Genomic DNA, 21,960 nt, shown 5'->3' on the forward strand with positions numbered 1-21,960 from the left:
GTGCAGTCCAGGACTGCCATGTCGACCTGGCCAGTGCACCCACTGACCAGGCCTTATCCTTCCCTTTCTGTACATGTCAGGCATCCCTATGGTAGCCCTAGGTACCCCCCTGGGCTGGGTGCAGTGTATCTGAGAGGTAGGGCATGTACTGAGGTGTGTAACATGCCCTGGTAGTGAATTACAGCCATTTTCGTTTTTCACTGCTGAGAGGCTATCTTGCCCATAGGATAGAATGGGGAAGGCTGTTTACATGCCTATCTTCCCATAGGGGCAAGATAGAAAATCCAAGTTTGGTATCTCTGTGTTCAGAATTTAATTATACATCTTTTTAGCAAGATGGTTTTTAAATTCACTGTGTGGGAATAGCATTTTTTAGAAAATAGCTATTCTCCTGTTTAACCTTCCTGTGTGCCTGTGTGCTGGTTGGCTGACGGGTGTCAGGTGATGTGCTAGGTGGCTCCAGGAGCCTGGATGAGTCAGCAGCAGGGTGAATAGGGAGATCTGCTTTAGATGGGTGGGAGGAGTAGTCCCTGGGTCTGAATAGGGCTGCCCCTGACAAACACAAAGCTGGCTCCACCCCCTGCTGGCCAGGCTGAGGACTCTGCCTCTGCTGGCACAAAGAAGGCTCCACCTCCTGCTGAGCGTCTAACGACCCTGCCCCTCACTCTGAAAGGAACCAGGTGCTCCAGAGCAGAGCACACCCAGGAACCGGTTTGAGCAGAGGAATCCCCCCACTGGAACAAAGAGAGACAAAGGCTTGGAGGGGTATAAGAAGAGGACCCCAGACACCTAAAACTTTAGATCACTTTGGAACTAAGAAGAAACCTCTGCCAAGGAGAAAGCTGGAAGAAACTGAAGAGGAGAAGACTGCCTGCTTGCTGTTTTGCTTTGCTGCCAAGGAGAGGGGAAGGACTTTGCTGTGTCCCCTTCTTTTGATTCTGATCTCGAAGGGCCTGAGAAGAGCTGGCTCCCTGTTAAGAAGTCCCAGGAACAAAAGGACTTCACCACCAGCTCCCCTGGAACTCTGCTGAAGGAGTTCTGACCTGCCTTGGAGTGCTTGCCCAGTCTTGGGGCCTCAGGAGGTCGTTTTGCTGTGTTTGGGAGCTGGGAAGCAGAAGCGTGAACAAGAGTGACTGGTACCCAACGCATCATCCGATTGCGTGTCGCAAGACGAAAGTGCGTGGAAAATTTCATCGCGGCACCATCGCAACACGCAGGGTCTCCGCATCGCCGAGTGCGTCGAGCATCGTCCCGAAGCGTGAAGCTTCCTGCCATTGCGAGGGTTGTCGCAGAACCAGTTTGCGGGCCGCACCACTGCCGGTGCGTGAAAAGTCTCCAATCGCTGCGTGCGTCGACGCAGAGTCCCGTTCCGTGGCGCATCGAGAGTTGCGGCGCCGGAAGGCAACGCTGCGCCACGCATCGCACCACATCGAAGAGTGTCGCATCGAACCTGTGCGTGAAGCTTCCCCCTAAGAAACCTACGCAACGAAGGCCAAAGTCATCGCATCCTCCCCTTACAGATCGGAGCCGGCGCATCCACCTCTGCTGCGTGAAGCAGGGCTGCTGCAAAGCCTCCCCAGGATCTCAGGAGTATCGCATCGCCTTTGCAAGCCTCCTTGTTATAGCTTTTGGGAACCTTATCGCAACTACAGGTACTGTTGGGCACGAGAGTGTCGCATTTTGTGCATTGAGAGTCGCACTGTGCAGGACACTGACTTTTACATCCTGGAGTACTTTCTGCAAACTCTGAACTATCTTTAAAGTAACCTTTTTGAATTATATGTTGGTTTGTCTGTAGTATTTGGTCTTGTGAAGTTTTTAGTAAAGATACCTTATTTTTCTAAAACTGGTGTGGAGTAAAATCTGTGGTGTTTTCACTGTGTTACTGTGAGTGTTGGTACAAATACTTTACACATTGCCTTTGATAGCCTAGACTGCTCAGGCCAAGCTACCTAGAGGGTGAGCAGGGGTTATCTTAACAGTGTATCCCCCTTTCCCTGACTAGAAGCAAGGGTCCCTACTTGGACAGTGGTACCTACCCTGCCAACTAGAGACCCCCAGATCTAACATTGGTGGTCAGCGGTGAGGATTGAACTTGTATTTGTACTTGACCCACAGTAATTGGTGTACATCACTAGGAGTGCAGACCAATAGACAACCACATACTGTATTATTTTTGATTCTATTTTTGAGTAACTCTTCAAGAGCATCATGTCTCAAGTGGCAACAAGTGAGAGGGCAGAATTGGAGTTTTCCATTGCGGATCTGTATTCGTACAAGGCTGAGGAGCTCAGGCAATTCTGCAAAGACCTTGGTTGCCCTGTGAAAAGCGGAGCTAGAAAGGATGTGCTACAAAGAGTCTTGAAGGCCTGGTGGGAGGCCCGAGAGGAAAGTGATGCAAATGAAGAGGATGGTTTTGTTCCCCAAGATCTGCCTGTGGGCAGACCAGTCTCAAGGGCTGGCAGCTCCCATTCCAGTAGGGGGCTCACTCCAGAGGAGTTGGAGGAGAATCAAAGGGTGAGAAACCATGAAATGGAAATGATGAAAATGAAAATGAAGCAATTGGAAGTAGAGAAGGACAAGGCGGCGGAGGAGAGAAAGAATGCCCGTGCCTTGGAAGAGAAGAAATTGCTTCTGGCTCATGAAGTGAGCATGAGAGAACTGGACATCAAGGCCAAGCAGGTGGAGTCCGGTTCAAATGGTGGCAGCGCACAGCCAGTGCAGGGGGGTAAAGTATATATCCCCAAGGATTTAGTACAGAATTACAATAGGAGTGAGGATATCTATGCCTGGTTCACATCGTATGAAATTGCATTGAGGATGAATGGGGTGCCTGAACAGCATTGGGGGGCGGGCCTGTGGAAACATTTTGAGGCTTCTGGGAGGAGTGCTCTAGAGCCCTTAGAATTAGCAGGTGCCATGACCTATCCCAATATGAAGGAGGCCCTATGTCTCAGGTATGGACTTACTCCAGAGCAGTATAGACTGCAGTTTAGAAATTCCAAGAAGAAAGAGTCTGAGACTTGGATGGAGTGTGTGAATCTGTACTCGCGGGCACTGGAAGGTTGGATGAAGGGCAGCAAGGTAACTGATTTTAAGGGGTTGTTACATTTAATTAGTTGGGAGCACTTGAGTAGTCTATGTGTTCCAGAGCTGCGCCAGCATCTTTTAGATAGCAAGTTGACGGACCCCATTGAGCTTGCTAAGGAGGCGGACCGCTGGACCAGTACCAGGGTCCACAGAGGAATTGTGGGTACCATTGCCAAAGGTGGGCAGGGTCCCCAGCAGAAGAGTGGGGGGGACAAGGGTAACCAAAAGGAGTTCTCACAAGGGCCCCAAAATAGTTCCCAGGGTAACCAGTCCCAGCCCCCCAAGTCCAAACCCAAACCAACCTGGCCCCCTAAGGGCAGGTCGGATAACAAGGGTCCCATTAAGTGTTATCACTGTCAGGAATTGGGTCACAAGTCTCCTGTGTGTCCCAAGAAATCCCAGGCACCCACTGGTGCTCCAACACCGGGGATAGCTAGTGTAGCTTTTGGGGGGGATTTAATTTCTAGTGATTTGGAGGGTTTAGCAGTTATGTCCCTTGTCTCTTTAGGAGACACAGAGATGGTCCAGGAAACCCCTGTCCCTGATAACACTAAGAAGTACAGGCAGTGGGTGACCATCAATGGGAGGAGGGTGGAGGCTCTCAGGGACACTGGAGCCAGTGTGACTACGGTCAGGTGTCAGTGGGTCCCTGAGGAGCTGATCATTCCAGACGTACTTCACCCAGTAGTGTCAGCTGACAACTCTGTTTGCAAGGTAGCACATGTTCCCTTTGAGTGGGGGGGGGGTCTCAGGTCCTCTCAAAGTTGTTGTGAGTCCATCCATGCCAGTAGACTGTCTGCTAGGTAATGACCTGGAGAGTTCCCCGTGGAAGGAGGTGGAACGCCAGGCTCATTTGGAGATGTTGGGTTTGCCTGAGTGGGTCTGTGTGACCACCCGGTCCATGGCAGCCAGACAGGGTTGTGAAGCCGACCTGGAGCCTGAAACAGTGGCCCAGGTCCCTGCCAGAAAGAGGAAGGGCAAGGGGCGTGGTGCGTCCACCCCCGCTGTTCCCACGGTCCAGGAAGGAGCAGAACCTACGGGGGATGCCCTGGAGCCTACAGGGGAACAGGTCGCTGAGCTGGGAGACATACCTGAGCTGACCCATTGGCAGCAAGAGGGTGGTCCCTCCAGAGAGGAGTTCTGCCGTGCGCAGAAGACATGCCCTACTCTTGGAGGTCTGCGGCACCAGGCTGCAGACCAGGCAGCAGGTGCTGATCCGAAGAACTTTTTTCTCTACTGGGAGAATGACTTGTTGTACAGTGAGCCTAGGTTTGCTGAGCCCAGTGGATCACGTACCCTGGTGGTACCCGCAGGGTTCAGAGACTTCCTACTGGGTCTGGCTCACGACGTGCCGCTTGCAGGACATCTCGGGCAGGACAAGACCCGACAAAGGCTTGCCACCCACTTTTACTGGCCCGGGATGAAGACGGACGTCGCTTCCTTTTGTAAATCATGCCAGACTTGCCAGGCAAGTGGCAAGGCTGGAGGAAAATGCAAAGGCCCTCTCCAGCCTTTTCCGGTAGTGAGCACCCCTTTCGAGCGGGTGGGAATAGATATTGTGGGGCCACTGGACCCCAGGACCGCCTTAGGCAACAGGTTCATCCTGGTCCTGGTGGATCATGCCACCCGGTACCCGGAGGCTATCCCTCTCAGGACAACCACAGCCCCGGTGGTGGGCCGTGCGTTGATGGGGATCTTTTCCCGTGTGGGTTTCCCCAAAGAGGTGGTATCTGACCGGGGTACCAACTTCATCTCCAGGTATATGAAGTCTCTGTGGGAGGAGTGTGGGGTAACTTATAAGTTCACCACTCCTTACCACCCTCAAGGAAATGGGTTGGTTGAAAGGTTCAACCGGACCCTGAAAGGCATGATCATGGGGCTGACAGAGCCCATGAGACGGAAGTGGGACGTCTTTTTGCCATGCCTATTATTTGCCTACAGGGAGGTACCACAAAAGTCTCTAGGGTTCAGTCCCTTTGAGCTTTTGTACGGGCACCCTGTTAGAGGACCTCTCAGTCTGGTGAAGGAGGGTTGGGAGAAATCCCCGGGGAAAACCCCTCAGGATGTGTTCAGCTATGTGCTGGCCATCCGCAACCAGACACAGCGCTTCCGGGCCCTCGCTCAGGCGAACCTGGAAGCCAGCCAGGATGAGATGAAGAGGTGGTATGACCAGCATACCACTCTGATGGAATTTCAACCTGGGCAGATGGTGTGGGTGATGGCGCCAGTGGAGCCTTGCGCGCTCCAGGACAAGTGGACTGGGCCATATGAAGTGGTGGAGCGCAAGAGTGAGGTGACCTACCTGGTCAACTTGCGATCTCCCAGGAACCCCATGAGGGTCCTACACGTGAACCGCCTCAAACCCCATTTTGAGAGGTCTGAAATAACAATGCTACTTGCTACAGATGCAGGTATGGAGGAGGATAGCGATCCTCTTCCTGACCTCCTGGCAGCTAAGGAGCAAGATGGGTCAGTGGATGGAGTGGTCCTCTCGCCCACCCTGACCCCAGAACAGCAGAGGGACTGTCGCCATGTGTTGGGTCAGTTTGCATCTCTGTTCTCCCTGACCCCCGGTATCAACAACTGGTGTGTCCATGACGTGGACACGGGAGATAGCATGCCTGTGAAACAGAAGTTTTACCGGGTGGCTGACAAGGTCAGGGCCAGCATCAAGAAGGAGGTTTCTAAGATGTTGGAGCTAGGGGTGATTGAGCCCTCCAGCAGCCCCTGGGCTAGCCCAGTGGTACTTGTACCGAAAGCTGCTGCGCCAGGTGCCACTCCAGAACTTAGGTTTTGTGTGGACTACCGTGGGCTCAATGCTGTCACGAAGACTGACGCACACCCCATCCCCAGAGCTGATGAGCTCGTGGATCGGTTGGGAGCTGCCAACTACCTCAGTACGTTTGATTTAACTTCTGGGTACTGGCAGATTGCCTTAACTGATGGGGCCAAGGAGAGGTCTGCGTTTTCAACGCCAGAGGGGCACTTCCAGTTCCGTGTCATGCCCTTTGGGTTGAAGAACGCCCCTGCCACATTCCAGAGACTGGTCAACCAGGTACTGTCCGGGCTGGAGCAATTCAGCGCCGCATATCTGGATGACATCGCTGTGTTCAGCTCCACTTGGGAAGAACACTTGCAACACCTCTGCGCAGTGTTGAAGGCTCTGCATAGTGCAGGCCTCACTATCAAGGCCAGTAAGTGCCAGATAGGGCAGGGTTCGGTGGTGTATTTGGGACACCAGGTAGGAAGCGGCCAGGTGGCGCCCCTACAAGCCAAGATAGATACCATCCGGGCTTGGGAACCCCCCAAAACCCAGACAGCGGTGAGAGCCTTCTTAGGACTCACCGGGTACTATCGCCGTTTTGTCAAGGGGTATGGCACCATTGTGGCTCCCTTGACAGAACTAACTTCCAAGAAGTTACCAAAGAAAGTGATTTGGACCAGTGCCTGCCAAGAAGCTTTTGATGCCCTGAAGGAGGCCATGTGTACAGCACCTGTACTCAAGGCGCCTGACTTCTCCAAGGAATTCATAGTGCAGACAGACGCTTCTGAGCATGGAGTGGGAGCGGTGCTCTCACAACTAAATGATGAGGACTTGGACCAACCGGTAGCTTTCATTAGTAGGAGGCTACTTCCCAGGGAACAGAGGTGGAGTGCGATTGAAAGGGAAGCTTTTGCTGTGGTCTGGGCGCTGAAGAAGCTGAGGCCCTACTTGTTTGGGACTCACTTCCGGGTTCAGACGGACCACAGGCCCCTCAGATGGTTGATGCAGATGAGGGGTGAGAATCCTAAGCTGTTGAGGTGGTCCATTTCCCTACAGGGGATGGACTTTACGGTGGAACACCGCCCCGGTACAGAACACGCCAACGCTGATGGTCTGTCCAGGTTTTTCCGCCTTAGCGATGAGAACTCCAAAGAGGGTGGGTAGTTCTCCCCACTTTCAGCTGGAGGGGACACGTGTTAGACCTGGCATCTTTGGCGTGGTTACCCCTGACTTTTTGCCTCTACCTCCTGTATTTTTGATGCTATGCTGGATTTCGATTTTGCTGGTTTAGATGCTTTGGGCACTTTGTCACTGCTGATCAGTGTCAAAGTGCAAGTGCTCCCTTGGTAAATTGTTGTATTGATTGGTTATCCATGATTGGGATATTTGTTTCACCTGTTAGCCCCTAGTAAAGTGCACTGCGTGTGCCAGGGCTGGTGATTCAAATGCTACTAGTGGGCTGCAGCACTGATTGTGCCACCCACAGGAGTAGCGCTAAAATGATGTCTTAGGCCTGCTTGCAGTGCCTATGTGCAGTCCAGGACTGCCATGTCGACCTGGCCAGTGCACCCACTGACCAGGCCTTATCCTTCCCTTTCTGTACATGTCAGGCATCCCTATGGTAGCCCTAGGTACCCCCCTGGGCTGGGTGCAGTGTATCTGAGAGGTAGGGCATGTACTGAGGTGTGTAACATGCCCTGGTAGTGAATTACAGCCATTTTCGTTTTTCACTGCTGAGAGGCTATCTTGCCCATAGGATAGAATGGGGAAGGCTGTTTACATGCCTATCTTCCCATAGGGGCAAGATAGAAAATCCAAGTTTGGTATCTCTGTGTTCAGAATTTAATTATACATCTTTTTAGCAAGATGGTTTTTAAATTCACTGTGTGGGAATAGCATTTTTTAGAAAATAGCTATTCTCCTGTTTAACCTTCCTGTGTGCCTGTGTGCTGGTTGGCTGACGGGTGTCAGGTGATGTGCTAGGTGGCTCCAGGAGCCTGGATGAGTCAGCAGCAGGGTGAATAGGGAGATCTGCTTTAGATGGGTGGGAGGAGTAGTCCCTGGGTCTGAATAGGGCTGCCCCTGACAAACACAAAGCTGGCTCCACCCCCTGCTGGCCAGGCTGAGGACTCTGCCTCTGCTGGCACAAAGAAGGCTCCACCTCCTGCTGAGCGTCTAACGACCCTGCCCCTCACTCTGAAAGGAACCAGGTGCTCCAGAGCAGAGCACACCCAGGAACCGGTTTGAGCAGAGGAATCCCCCCACTGGAACAAAGAGAGACAAAGGCTTGGAGGGGTATAAGAAGAGGACCCCAGACACCTAAAACTTTAGATCACTTTGGAACTAAGAAGAAACCTCTGCCAAGGAGAAAGCTGGAAGAAACTGAAGAGGAGAAGACTGCCTGCTTGCTGTTTTGCTTTGCTGCCAAGGAGAGGGGAAGGACTTTGCTGTGTCCCCTTCTTTTGATTCTGATCTCCAAGGGCCTGAGAAGAGCTGGCTCCCTGTTAAGAAGTCCCAGGAACAAAAGGACTTCACCACCAGCTCCCCTGGAACTCTGCTGAAGGAGTTCTGACCTGCCTTGGAGTGCTTGCCCAGTCTTGGGGCCTCAGGAGGTCGTTTTGCTGTGTTTGGGAGCTGGGAAGCAGAAGCGTGAACAAGAGTGACTGGTACCCAACGCATCATCCGATTGCGTGTCGCAAGACGAGAGTGCGTGGAAAATTTCATCGCGGCACCATCGCAACACGCAGGGTCTCCGCATCGCCGAGTGCGTCGAGCATCGTCCCGAAGCGTGAAGCTTCCTGCCATTGCGAGGGTTGTCGCAGAACCAGTTTGCGGGCCGCACCACTGCCGGTGCGTGAAAAGTCTCCAATCGCTGCGTGCGTCGACGCAGAGTCCCGTTCCGTGGCGCATCGAGAGTTGCGGCGCCGGAAGGCAACGCTGCGCCACGCATCGCACCACATCGAAGAGTGTCGCATCGAACCTGTGCGTGAAGCTTCCCCCTAAGAAACCTACGCAACGAAGGCCAAAGTCATCGCATCCTCCCCTTACAGATCGGAGCCGGCGCATCCACCTCTGCTGCGTGAAGCAGGGCTGCTGCAAAGCCTCCCCAGGATCTCAGGAGTATCGCATCGCCTTTGCAAGCCTCCTTGTTATAGCTTTTGGGAACCTTATCGCAACTACAGGTACTGTTGGGCACGAGAGTATCGCATTTTGTGCATTGAGAGTCGCACTGTGCAGGACACTGACTTTTACATCCTGGAGTACTTTCTGCAAACTCTGAACTATCTTTAAAGTAACCTTTTTGAATTATATGTTGGTTTGTCTGTAGTATTTGGTCTTGTGAAGTTTTTAGTAAAGATACCTTATTTTTCTAAAACTGGTGTGGAGTAAAATCTGTGGTGTTTTCACTGTGTTACTGTGAGTGTTGGTACAAATACTTTACACATTGCCTTTGATAGCCTAGACTGCTCAGGCCAAGCTACCTAGAGGGTGAGCAGGGGTTATCTTAACAGTGTATCCCCCTTTCCCTGACTAGAAGCAAGGGTCCCTACTTGGACAGTGGTACCTACCCTGCCAACTAGAGACCCCCAGATCTAACAATATTTATCAGTCAGCACTGAGCCACTTTTTTTGGCTTAATGCTGCCTCATAAATATCAGTCCCTTTAACGCAGTGTTCGTGCAATGGGTGTTGCTGGGGGCGTTCCCAGCAACATCCATGGCCTTTTGACACTGCCCCAGATTTACGAGAAATCGTAAATCTGAGGCAGCGCCAAAAGCTTACGCCTCCCCAGGGGAGGCGTAAGGGAGGCGCAACGGGGAGAAATATCTTTATTTCTCCTCGTTTTTAGGTCGAGGACGTCCGGTCTGCCGAAAGGCAGAACCGGAAGTCGGAGATTTAATGACTTGGAGAAGAGGGGCTTGAACCCGCCCCACTTCTCCCCTGTTCTCCATTGGCTGGCCTCTTGAATGCTGGCCAGCCATTGGAGAAGAGGTCAGTCATTCAGATTAGGCCCCGTCCTTTTCGGATCGGGGGCGTGTTTTTTGCGAGAAGTCTCAGGGAGGAGACAACAGCAAAACACGCCCCCGAATCCGAAAAGGACGCTGCGTTTCTCCGAGGCATTTCTGCTCTGCCTCGGAGAAAGACGGTGGTGTGCCTTTTGCTCTGCCTTGTTTAGAAATAAAACCACTTATTCATTGCCCTTTTAAATAATCTCGGACCTTAGCTTAAAATCATTGCCATGTCCGTTAAAACAGGTCTGTTATAATCATATTAAGCGTGGCAAAAAAGTTTAAAATGGACAACTTTTCTCACTCTATATCGTGTATTGGCTCAGCAACTTCTCGCGCTCTCCCGTACCACGATGGCACACTGCCAGGCTCTCACGCCCCGCTAGAGCCACAAAACAAAGACCTAAGGGACGTGCTCGGTTGAGAGTTGTTAAGTAGGCAAGTGAAGGTCCAGCAATAGCTCACTTCTATCACCTGCAGCGCGGCAGTAGTCAAACCTGAACTGTACACCCCGAAACACACAATCCCACACCGGTAAATTAACTAATTAACTCGGATCAACTGAGATTCCAGCTAAACCTTAACCCGTCTCTCCAGGAAGGGTGAACGTATCCCACACATTTGGACTCAGAAGCCAATCGGCACGTAGGAATTCTGAACGACGCACTAGGATTGGCTGGGGTGCTCCTAATACTCCTATGCTAGATGACTATACATTAGCAGTACCGCCCACTCCCAGGCGACTACTGGAATACGTTGAGCCTTGAGAAGTGCTAAAATTACGGACAAATGACATCCGTTGAAGACTAGCTATAACGAGTGGATGAATACATGGTTGGTTCGCCTAAGTAGGGGACGGTTGGTGATCGTATTTGGGATCTGCTTTCCTTGTTTCGGGTGACACGTTCTTTTCCGATCCCTGCGCTAACTACTGTTTGCGCAGGGATCGGAATTACAAGTTTTGTGGTAAATACCAGATAATCTGCAATTTTCCTTAGGTAAAATTTGGCATCTAAAACCTTCCCAAATTTACCTAGAGGAGGGAGTGGCCCTATAAATACCGGTACATGCAGATTTTGATATGTAAAACACCAAATTCGGCATGTTTAGCCTCGTTTAAGAGACACCACTTTAAATCGGTTTGTTCCAGCTTGTAATAGCCATGGAAAGGAATGTGGCATCTGGGGACTCTGCCCCTTATGGACTCCAACTGCGGGAGTCGGTGCAAGGGGTTGCCTCTTTACGGCTTTCCAGGAAGCAGACTCAGTTATTGGTGAGACGTCGTCGACAGTTTTTTTTATCTATCATGAGGAGGGAGGTGGTAAGGCTACGTATTCTATTTGCAAGTCCATTGGCACACTGTGTTATTTTGGTTGGTTATGCTGTGTCCTCGTCTGTATGAAACGGGGGGGGGGAGGATATTTTTATAGGTGAGAACTGCAACATAAGTAGCCTGAATGTACGTGTACGCTTGTGCGACTCTGTCCAGTGCGCTAAAGTTCGCCATCTAAACAGGCAGGGCAACTGGTGCTCCTTTATGTGAAATTGCAGCTTGTTTTAAGAGAGTGCTGCCACAAGCCCTCCTGAAAGTGCATTTCGTATAGCACAATTGAAACGCGCTTTCAGGTCGAGTCGGTTACTTTTGGTGTGTTTTTTTTTTTCTTCGTTTTTTTATCCTCACTTGTGATCTGAGAATGTTTTCCGCCTCGTTCAGTTAGTATTTTCATTTACCGCATGCTGGTTGAATAAGCAGGGAAGAAACTCTTTAGTTTCTCCAAATTTTGAAATGTTGATTAGATATTCCAAGAATGTTATTGTTATGTACATTTCTATATATTACATTTAATGGAACTGTCGACATTTTATCTGAAGCTCGATTTCATAAAATAAACAAGCATTTACAATGCAATGGTCTCGGCATTGGTAAAGTTAGAGCTATTGGCATTGCTCATGACAATGCCGTTTCTTTAAATGTTTTAAAAACAAAAACATAAACAAAAATAATGTCATGAGCAATGCCAATAGCTCTAACTTTACCAATGCCGAGACCGTTGCATTGTAAATGCTTGTTCCTTTTTCTGTGTGTGCTGCATTCTGCAGCACCCATACAAAGAGGAAAAACCTCTTGTGATTATTTTTGTACAGAAAGGTTTCCCTTCCTGTACAAAAATATTCATGCCCGCAACGCAGGCACCCTTCCACCATGGTGCAGAGGTGCCTGCGTTGGCGCAGGCAGCCCATTGTGCGCCGGCGCAGGGGAAAAGGACAGGAATGCGCCGCATTTCATAGATACGGCGCATCCCTGCCCTTTTCTTTTGCCGTAGGGAAGCGCAGCAGGAAGGCCTGCTGCGCTTCCCTACAGCAAAACCTCATAAATCTGCCCCTCGATGTTTTGGAGACAAATGGCTGGTTCTTGCAATTTTAAGTGTATTTGGGATATTCTGTCAATAACACATAAGAATCCTTAAATAATTATGTGTTTCCATTGGTTGAGTTAAATAACGTAACAAGCTGTAACTGGGCAGTGAAATGCAAAACAACCAGTAACAAGCATTTGCAATGCAATAGGTCTCGCAGTTACACGAGTTAAATCTATTGGCATTGTAAATGACAATGCCAATAGGCATTGTTATTTGCAATGTCAATAGCACGAACTCGCGTAAATGCGAGACCTAATGCATTGCAAATGCTTGTTGTCTTTGGGAAGTATTTCTGACTCGGGGGGGGGGAGGGGCGGTGACGATGGCGGGATTGCGTTCTACACTGAAGGGCGCAGCAGGCGACCCGACTGGAAAATGTGATCACACAGTGAGGCGTGTGCTCGCAGAGGGGGGGGAACTGTTAGAATAAGGTGCCATAATGCACGCCTGGCCAGGCTCCACTCCTGCAGAGAAAGGTCAAAAGAAGGGTCAAGGGACACAGAACCCAGCAACTAGGCTACAGAGGTGTGTAAGAACCACTAAAGAAGCTGACGTCATGGGGACGTTCGCGTGAGGGACAGACTCCAGACTCCAACCTCCAACTCCCCATTACATGCTTTAGATACATGGGGCCTGCGCGACGCACACGCCGTTAAAATGCATTTATATTTTGAAAAAAGTAACCCACTATTGAGATGCTCGATAGAGTTTAACAGTACCTCGTTAAAACGTATTAAAAATGTTTCATGTACTTTATTTTATGATTTAAATCAGGTATTACATGACTAGTTATAAAATGCAAAACCCTGCTATAAGTTGACGAGGAGGGAGTGGGAGGGGGAGTGGGGGCGGAAAGACAAGCGCGCACTGAAGTTGACGAGGAGGGAGTGGGAGGGGGAGTGGGGGCGGGCACAGTGGTGCGGGACATCAAAGGGGCCCCGAAAGTGAAAGAAAACGAGTGCTTTCAGGCTGCCAAATGGTGCGCGCGCCCGGGGCACATGCACTGTAGTTGGAGGCCTGAAAGCACTCGTTTGCACTTCCAAAACGCGCTTACTATAAGTCTCGCCAGAGCCAGCGCTAAAGCGCTGGTCAGGCGAGACCTAAAAATGTGGATGTTTTGCGCATTCTGGCCACACCTCTGACTCCGCCCACAGATCCAATCTTTGGTTTATTCCCTCTCTCTGATTCTCTGCCCACAATTCCCCTACTCCCCACCCCCCACCCCCCACTTCGCCCACTGGGTGAGCTTGAGCTATGTGGGACTTACAAATCTAATCAGACAGCTGCCCAAAAGAAGACTGTCAGGAGGCGCTTCCCATGATTTGGGAGTGAAACCCGAAAACGAAGACTTCCCGAATTTAGGAACTTGTACGAAAAAAGCTGAACTAGAATGAAGAGCCCTGGTAGGAATTTCAGGAGAAAAGGGTGTGTTCATGTAGTTCCATATGGTGGAGAGAGAAGAGCTTTGTGACACAGGTAGGGGTCCTTGAAAAGCACATTTTTCACAAAGAGTGAACGCAAAGATTGGCGATAAGAGGTGATTCTGGAGCATTTGTTACTGGTCCCTGCCAGAAGGCGTTGAGGGAAAGCAGGCAGCCCCGCAAAAAGGGCATTAGAGTAGCGATGCCTGGACAAAACTCGGCCAGGACTACAGTTTCCCTTGCTGATTCAGAGAACAGCTGGGCGATTCTCATTAGAATCTTCATTAGAAAAAAAGACAGGTGAAAGCAAGTTTGTTTTGTGAAAGTCTCTGGTGAGCTTTCTAACAAGGATGAAAACTTGTTAGCTGAGTTGAATGTTTCAATCCGCAAAGAAATGCAGGAGTATGTAGAGTACTCCTTCCGAACTCCTGCAGTACTTCTGTACCGAACTCATACATGGTTTGGTGACTGGGCCCTTCATTGTGAAACTAACGAGTGTCTCTGAATTCTCGGCTTCGAGTAGGGGAACCACCCTCTCTTGGACAAGTACTTGGCGCACTTGGAATGTACCCTGCGTTCTCTAAGACGGTTTCAAAAATGGGAAGAGCATCGCCTGTCTCGGGAAATGAGCTATCGTGAGTGGTTCATGTATTTTCCCACAGCTGGAATCAATCCGTGTATATAACACAGATTCGGTGGGGGGAAATTGTTGTCCTAATTCCATTTTGGATTTCATTTGTTATTAGTTGACAGCTTACGCCCAGGGAGAGACTCTCTAAATGTTGTGAGTTGGATTAGGTGCATGTTAAGAGCAGGGCTGCTCGCGCGCTCTGACTGCCGTGGGATGAATCGCCGAAGACAATGTAAACCTGTTGCTCATGGAAACACGCAGCTCTCGGCTCTCTGAGTGCAGATGACTGACACCTCGGGGCTTTAAATAGATGGCTTTAACTCTTCAGTGTCTGCTGACACTCCAGCGGGTAGCGCACATTTCCTGAACATACATCGGGAATTTTCTCTTTAAAAGGGCATTTGCATACTATTAATAATTAAATATAAAGCATGAACTAAGACAACCTTTTATTTATGCTTAGTGATTTTGAAACTATGGCTGGAGGCATTGCTGCCTATAGCACTGTATAATTTATTGGGTTCTCTGCCATTTTAAATCTTATACCCTTGTTTCAGAGTGACATGAAAATACCCTTTATGCTTTCTCCATTATTTCTTATTAGAAATCAACATGACACATTGTGACCACTCTCTATCTCCACAAATAATCCCAGTGACCCTATCACATTCTCGACTCCCATCCCGAATATCATTTAACCACCAGCTCTCTTTTTGTTTCTTATCTACAAAAGATTCTCAACAGGGTGTCCCAGGCTTTGTCAGAGAGTAAGAATGGGGAGAGACAGAGATAGCAAGAAAGAGAGGAGGAGGTATGGTCCTTCAACTAGAGCTGCCGACATTGGAACTTGCAAGCCAAGCTTGAAAGCCAGCTTTGGGTCAACATCTTTTCATTGTGTCTTTTTGTGAGAAAAGGCTCTTTCTGTGTTGTCACACACATTTTTTGCTGAATTCTATTGTTGTTTTTTAGACTCTGCAGACTGGGATGTTGCCGCGTAGTACCCAGTGTATGTGCTCTGACCCCTAAAACATGCACAAATTGGCTAATTCCCGATTACCATATGTAACTCTTGTGTAAGGCGTATAGTATATGGTGTAGAAACTACACCCTTGGCATGGAAATGTATGTGTCACCTGTGGGCTATGCACATATTGTGCCATCCACAAGTCTGGCAAGGACAACATTTCTTCAGGCCTACCGTTATAGCATGACTGCAACTGTTTAAACCTACAGCTCGCCCTCTCAAGGTATGGTGCTTGGCATTTAAAAGTGGGACATGGAAATTTAAGGTTATCATGACCATACAGTGACAAGTCCCCAAAGGCTCTCGCTGTCCTATGAGAAAAGACTAGAGTGCAGATTAAAATATTCATTCTTCCATCTCAGGTTTGGGACCAGCTAGAAAAATAGTTCGACCACTTTTTAAATATTTATTAAAGCATAAGTCAATGGTGAAGTTGGATTTTTAATAAATATTTGGAAATGTAACCTTTCGGAAGTTACCTTTTCCTTTTCTGAAGCTCCTGAAGATTAATGTGCACTAGCCTGTTAGCAGCTGCCTTGTCAGTGCTTGACCTTAATGAGGTATAAAAACTGCTCTCCCAGCATGGACAGTTGCCTGGGTGTGGGGAGGTATATTTTTTCCCCTTACCGGAAAACCAGTTAAGTTGGACCCAGGAACTTCATTAACTCTCACAAAACCTAGTGAAAGCAATTCTTTGATTGCCAGCCAGGCTGTTCCAAATTCAGCTGAATGAGGGCTAGCTCTGAACTATTTTAGAGTGTCTACAGAGGAGGAGACTGCGCACTTCCCTGGGCACACCTCTGGGTGGATACATAGGCTCTGCACAAGGGAAAAAAGGTTTCTCCATCTTGACTTTTTTGAGTAAGGTACACTGTGGAATTGTAGGGAAGTAGGAAATGCTTAGAATGTAGGTAGGAGTGTGGCTGGGAACGTTTACATCATGAGTTGGAGAGTAGCCAGAAGTCACCCCTCCCCACTAGCTGGTGCCAACCATACATGTGGTACATGCTTCAAGACCTGTGGAGGAGCAGAAGGACCTGATGTTTGAGACCTGTGAGGAGACCTGAAGGGATGGACCTGCTCCTACTTGTACCCAGTTCAAAGAAGTTGACGCTAAAGCTCAGGGGGCTGTCCTCCTGTGTGAGTACAGGTACACAACAAGCCTCAAGAGGCATTTTTCCCAAAGTGCCCTACTGACCAGTTGCACCTGGACCTGGACTTGACCCTGCTTATGGCTACTGCTTGAGTGAATCTTGCCCCCACCCCCTATGTGCTGTTCCAGAGGTCCTGGGGACACTTGGCTATGTCTAACTAGGCTTCTCCAAACAACTCTGAAAAGGTGGGACTTGAAATATTTTTGGACTTTCGAAGAATAGGGACCAACCAATCTGACCAAGGTTCAATTTTGCTGTACTTGCTGTACTTAAAAAACAGATTTCTCTTGCTCGGAACTTCTCCGGCTGCAGCAAATCAGTTTCAGTGGGTCTCAGCAAGAAGGTTAGTCAAACCGTCGCAATCTTAATGGGTAAAGGCACCAAAATTATCCAGCTGATGTTAGGACTCCCAAGGGTTTGAAATGTGGATTTTCCGGCTTGCAGCTTTTGCTGCCAGAACTAACAGCTTCAGTGGGACCTCGTCCAATAACTACCCTACTTCAAGAGGACTTCCTCGGATACAGCCTGAACCTAGCCCGATAGAGGATTTCAGCTTTCATTTCAGAGATCAAGTCCCATGGTCAGTGCCGGTTTCAGGGCGGTGCGACCGGTGCCACTGCACCGGGTGCCAAGGGGAGGGGGCACCAAAACCCCAGCTCTTTGATTTCCACAACGTTGATCCTCGAGGAAATAATAGACGGACGCAAGTGTTCATGCCATCTTGGATGACGTAGCCTTAGTGTCGGCCCACGTGCCATAAATGCTGTTCCCTTACAAGATCACAGAGCACCTGCTTAATTCGAGCTGTGTCCCTTCCCATGATAATGTCAGCACTGGCACGCAAAGGTAGCTATGCTCTCTAAACTGCATTAAAGGTCAGTTTGGTCCCATGAATTATCCCTACTCCCATTAGAGTGTTTACGTGACATCCAACACCTTCTTGTTTGGATTCCATTTCAGTAATTCTCAAATGGAAGTTCGAAAATGGCTTTCTTGAAAGTTACGTTTTAGTTGGCGCAGTTTTCAGATGGTATGCAAGCTGTGCATTAAAGCTACAAAAAAGTCAAATTCAATTACATAACGGTACAAAAATGTTTAAAGTATTTTGTCATGATGGATGATCTGTAACAGTGACATTGAGGCCAAAGCCTCCACTGCTTTAGAAAATACTTAATAAAATGTGACCTCCCACAGCGCCAATGAAATATGCTTCCTGAGGATTATTTTCACTTTCCTCAAACAGTAGAATACAAAATTGCCCTAATAAAAATGGACAGAAACCACTGATATTACTAATAAATGTAAGATGCTATTGTCACAGAAAGTTTAAGCCTGCAGAATTTTCATTTGCTTTTGTTCAGTATAAAGTAATTATAATTACTTAATGTTAATGTGCCTGCTGAAAAGAACAGGCACCCTGCAGATCACAGAACTGTATTTTATTTGGATAGCTCAGTGGGTCACTGCATGTGTCAGAGAGATTCTTCTGTTACTTGATTCTCATAAATTGCAATTCTAGTATAGCACAGAGACCTATGATCTGTCGTCCAAGAGTTCAGATGCATGCAGACTGCGTGATATACGTTAGAATATAATTTTTTTCCTAGTCTTTCATTATACTAATGTAGCTGAAAATGGTTTGTTTGGGTAGAAATGTATTCTTACTGCTAAAGCCAACCCCAACTACTGTGGTACATTTTAAATGTGAATTAGTGCTTTTCCAGATCAAACTCTTAAAATATACTGCCTACTGGTTCCGATGTCATGTGAGTCCTACACAATATAATCCCCATTGTCTTTTGTAACATTTCCCATAACGCGGGTTCACATTGTTTCTGTGGAATGTGTGTGTGTTTGATGTAAAGTGCTCTGACACTCTACATTGGTATGTGTAGCACTATAAATCAAATGAAATGCATGTGAGACAGGAGCTATAGAGAGATGGGGGCCCTGTTGGAGTGTGGTAGTGAGGAAATACCTATAGACTGAGGTTATTGGGTGCGCCAAAAACGCCTGCCGCACAGGGCGCCATCAGCGCTAAAGCCGGCCCTGCCCATGGTAAGATCTCCGATAGCCTGGTTGGTGCATCCGAGCCACGCTCTGTCGCTGTCAGTCTGAAATCATGCCTTTTTCTTCCCAATCTACCATGACCATAGACTGTCATTGGTGCTTTTTGACATTATTTTTCCTTCCGTCTTATAAAATTAATGTCTATGGTTCCCCATATTGGATTTTTGTCATTTTGCTTATTAAATATGACTTTGTTTTTCTTAATGGGAAAGAGATTTTAATTTATTTTGTTGAGTTTTTGACTTTTTGACTGTTTTGATACTTCTAAATACTTTACACATTTTCACTAAGTTAAGACTGTCTCCTCTGTGCCATAGCTACCACGGATGGAGGCCAGATTTAAATGAATGAAAGCTTTGCCTGGACCTAGTAGGTGCATGACTTTATTAGTTTTGGTGGACTACTATACACCCTAATTAGTATATTCTTTTCTGGCACTTTTCTTTAAAGGGACATATTTTTCAAATACAGACACTATTATGACCTCATTTTAGGGATGCCTCCCTTAAAAGAGGAGCTGGAGAGAAAACCCACTGGGAGTTTCTGGGAGGGTCACTTTTTGATTGTCTTATGGATCAATGTACTTCGCCTTCTCTGAAAGTTGTACTGTCACTTGTCATGGATGTTACTACAAAGAATAACTTCCTCTTACCTGAACAGCTCCATAGGCCATCATTTGACCTAAATCGTCGTTGGTAGCTCTTTACTCGGGTTGTGTGGCGTTCTCTATTTCATATAGCTAATAGATTTCTTATTTGTGTGAATGCAGCTGATACAGTGCCCTTTTGCTCTGCATGTGCTTTTTTGTGTATCCCTTTTGTGCTCATTCAAACCACATACTTTTAGCACTTATGTAAGATCACCAAAAGGCTTAAGTGTGTAATTCCATCATTCTTGACTTGAATGTTGCTTGGTCATCTTATTATTAGTGAGTCCTGCTAAACGAGTTTGTAGAAAGAGCCTTCTTTTAATCTTTCCTAAAATTGAAGTAGTTAGGTTGCTCTCTTAGGGCTCTAAAGGCGGGGGCCCAGAACTTTGAAGGATCTTCCTCTGTGTTATAAACATGTTGGTTTACTTTGGTAGAGAGAAGCAGAATTCTATGACCTGAAGTTCCTGTTGGGTCCATTCAGACTGGGAACTTCAAGCAGCCCTTGCAAAGAATATCAATTCAGCCCCCATTTACACCAAGTGAGCCCTCCCCTCACAGCACAGCTCTAAATCCTGCTACTCCAACTCCAAGCAGGAGGATTATTATCTACTATTGCTTCCTCCAGAATAACCAACAAATCCTCATGTGCACACATTGCCTAAAGCTGCAGTGTTTTCCAGAGACCTGCATAACTAGTTGTTTCAGTCCAGATTTTTACTTTGCATTCTGGGACTTGAAGTATGGGTGTTTACGGATTAACATGGCTACAGGTTCCAGAATGAATAGCCTGATGCAGTGTCAAATCTCGGCTCAGCAGAAGGAGCACCCGCTAAAGACACATTTTACAACACATGCAAGCATTTCTCGTGTAAAGCCCGTCCTTCCCAAAGCAGGCAAAATGTGCCCATTTACTGTTGCTGTCGTCGTTCACACGCGCTGGTAAATCAAACAAAGCTGCCTGCACCTAACAAATGTAGAGAAGCGAAAGGCTCCTTTAAAAAAATAAAGGGAACTACACTTCAACCCAATATAATACCTGCTGCTCCTCTCAAGAAAAGTGCTCACACATACTGTGGGCCCCACTCAAAGTGCCACGGGTGCGGCCATTGCAATAACCACGAGGACGAGGTGTGGGTACCCATGCAGCCTACCTCAAGTGTCTGTCTCCGTAGCCAAACGCACGGCATTCATTGCATGCTCTGGGAGTGCACGACGGGAAGTTTGAACTGCCCTGCGTGCGCTTCTCTGACCTCTTTTCTAATGTCTGCTGTGCTCAATCTGAAAGAAGGCAGACGCCAAGGTACCTGTTATTGGTGCGGCATGAGGTGCGCATGCACCCTAAAACCAGATCCCAAAAATAAAACGAGCATCATTGCAAGTTGCTGCAGGGCAGCGTAATCGGCCTCTAGGGGTCCAGCCTCCCGGGGGTTTGCCCACTTGCCCGGCTGGCCAGTCCGGCCATGGGTCCATTGGTAGCATGAAACCTGGTTTCTCGTAGGCATACACAGATGATGTTTCACTGGTCCAGTCTTGATAATGCTCTTATAAGTTCAATTCATTGGGTGGTCTGAAGAAGCAGACAAAAGTTCCTCAGCATGACAAGTTGATGATTTGCAATTTTTACCACAGAATGTACCTGGAAAGTAAAGGACAGCTCAGTTTAAAACAAGATTCCTACCTTTTTTCTTCTGGTATAAATGGTATGAGTGAGCTGGTGTTAGGATCACTTCCAAAAATACAAACCTCTGTTTTTATTCATCCAGGCAGCTCTGCTCCATCTATGACAACATTTTCTGTGCAGTTAGTCATGTTTCATTGATCCCATGGGTTCCTCTCCAGATATAGAATGATCTGTGTATCTTAGGCATTCATTCTGGAAAGGAAGGACCCCAGAGGACTTTTCAGGCAAAGGCTCCTGTATTAATACTCTCCAGCCTGTACATTTGCAGTTTTGGATGAGATTTGTAAGTCATGCTGATCTGAAGCATGCTATATTGGAGGAAAATGTACATGGCTGTAATACAGTCCTGAGGTGGGTATCTTCCAAGGACTTACTATCGTGTCATACTGTCAATGTTCCAAAGCGAAGTTTAAGCTGTGATAGAAAAGGATGTATGTGGCATGAAGGTCCATCGACATCATAGGCACTAATGTTCTAACTGAATGACTTTGATAGGCCAGAAACGTCTTATAGTTTCACCCTTCCCCGGCCTGCCTGGACTATTCCACACAGCAGCTGCTTTTAGAATGTTTCAATGCTGGAAAACCAGCTTCACTGTAACTTACTCTTGCTCTGCTGGTGGCATTGTTTTCTGTTCGAAAAAAGAGCAACGTCCATGTAAAATAAAGGGCCCTCATAATATGGCACTCGTATGCAAATATTGCGTTCTTTATGGCAGTTTAACCTTTGAAATATACAGAATTACTCTTACAAATATTTAGAACTTGCTTGCATATTTCTGCCTCTACGCTTCTGGCTACGTGCCTGGCCTAAAAATCACAAACTCGCCTGCTTCTGCTCTTGATTTACCAGCTATAAATGCAGGCAGAGCTTCGAGGTCGTAAATATTAAACTGTGTTCACTGAAGAGGCGTTAACTGCATGATTAAAGAATCGTGTTTTATTGCCAGCCTTAGAGACGCAGTGTGGTAGGAAGTGATCTGTGTGTTCTGAACAGAGTCGCCGTGATTGTCTGCTTCCTCCCGATCCCACCGGCGCTTGGGCAGC

At 48.0% G+C, this 21,960-nt stretch overlaps 1 protein-coding gene across 2 annotated transcripts in view; it reads left to right on the plus strand.

Moving 5' to 3' along the window:
• Positions 1–21,960, plus strand: part of RASGRF2 (Ras protein specific guanine nucleotide releasing factor 2) — a 2,022,215-nt gene that overhangs the window by 430,162 nt on the left and 1,570,093 nt on the right. The window lies entirely within an intron of this gene.

This window comes from Triturus cristatus, chromosome 2_1, assembly GCF_964204655.1.
Source record: "Triturus cristatus chromosome 2_1, aTriCri1.1, whole genome shotgun sequence".
Classification (NCBI taxonomy): domain Eukaryota; kingdom Metazoa; phylum Chordata; class Amphibia; order Caudata; family Salamandridae; genus Triturus; species Triturus cristatus.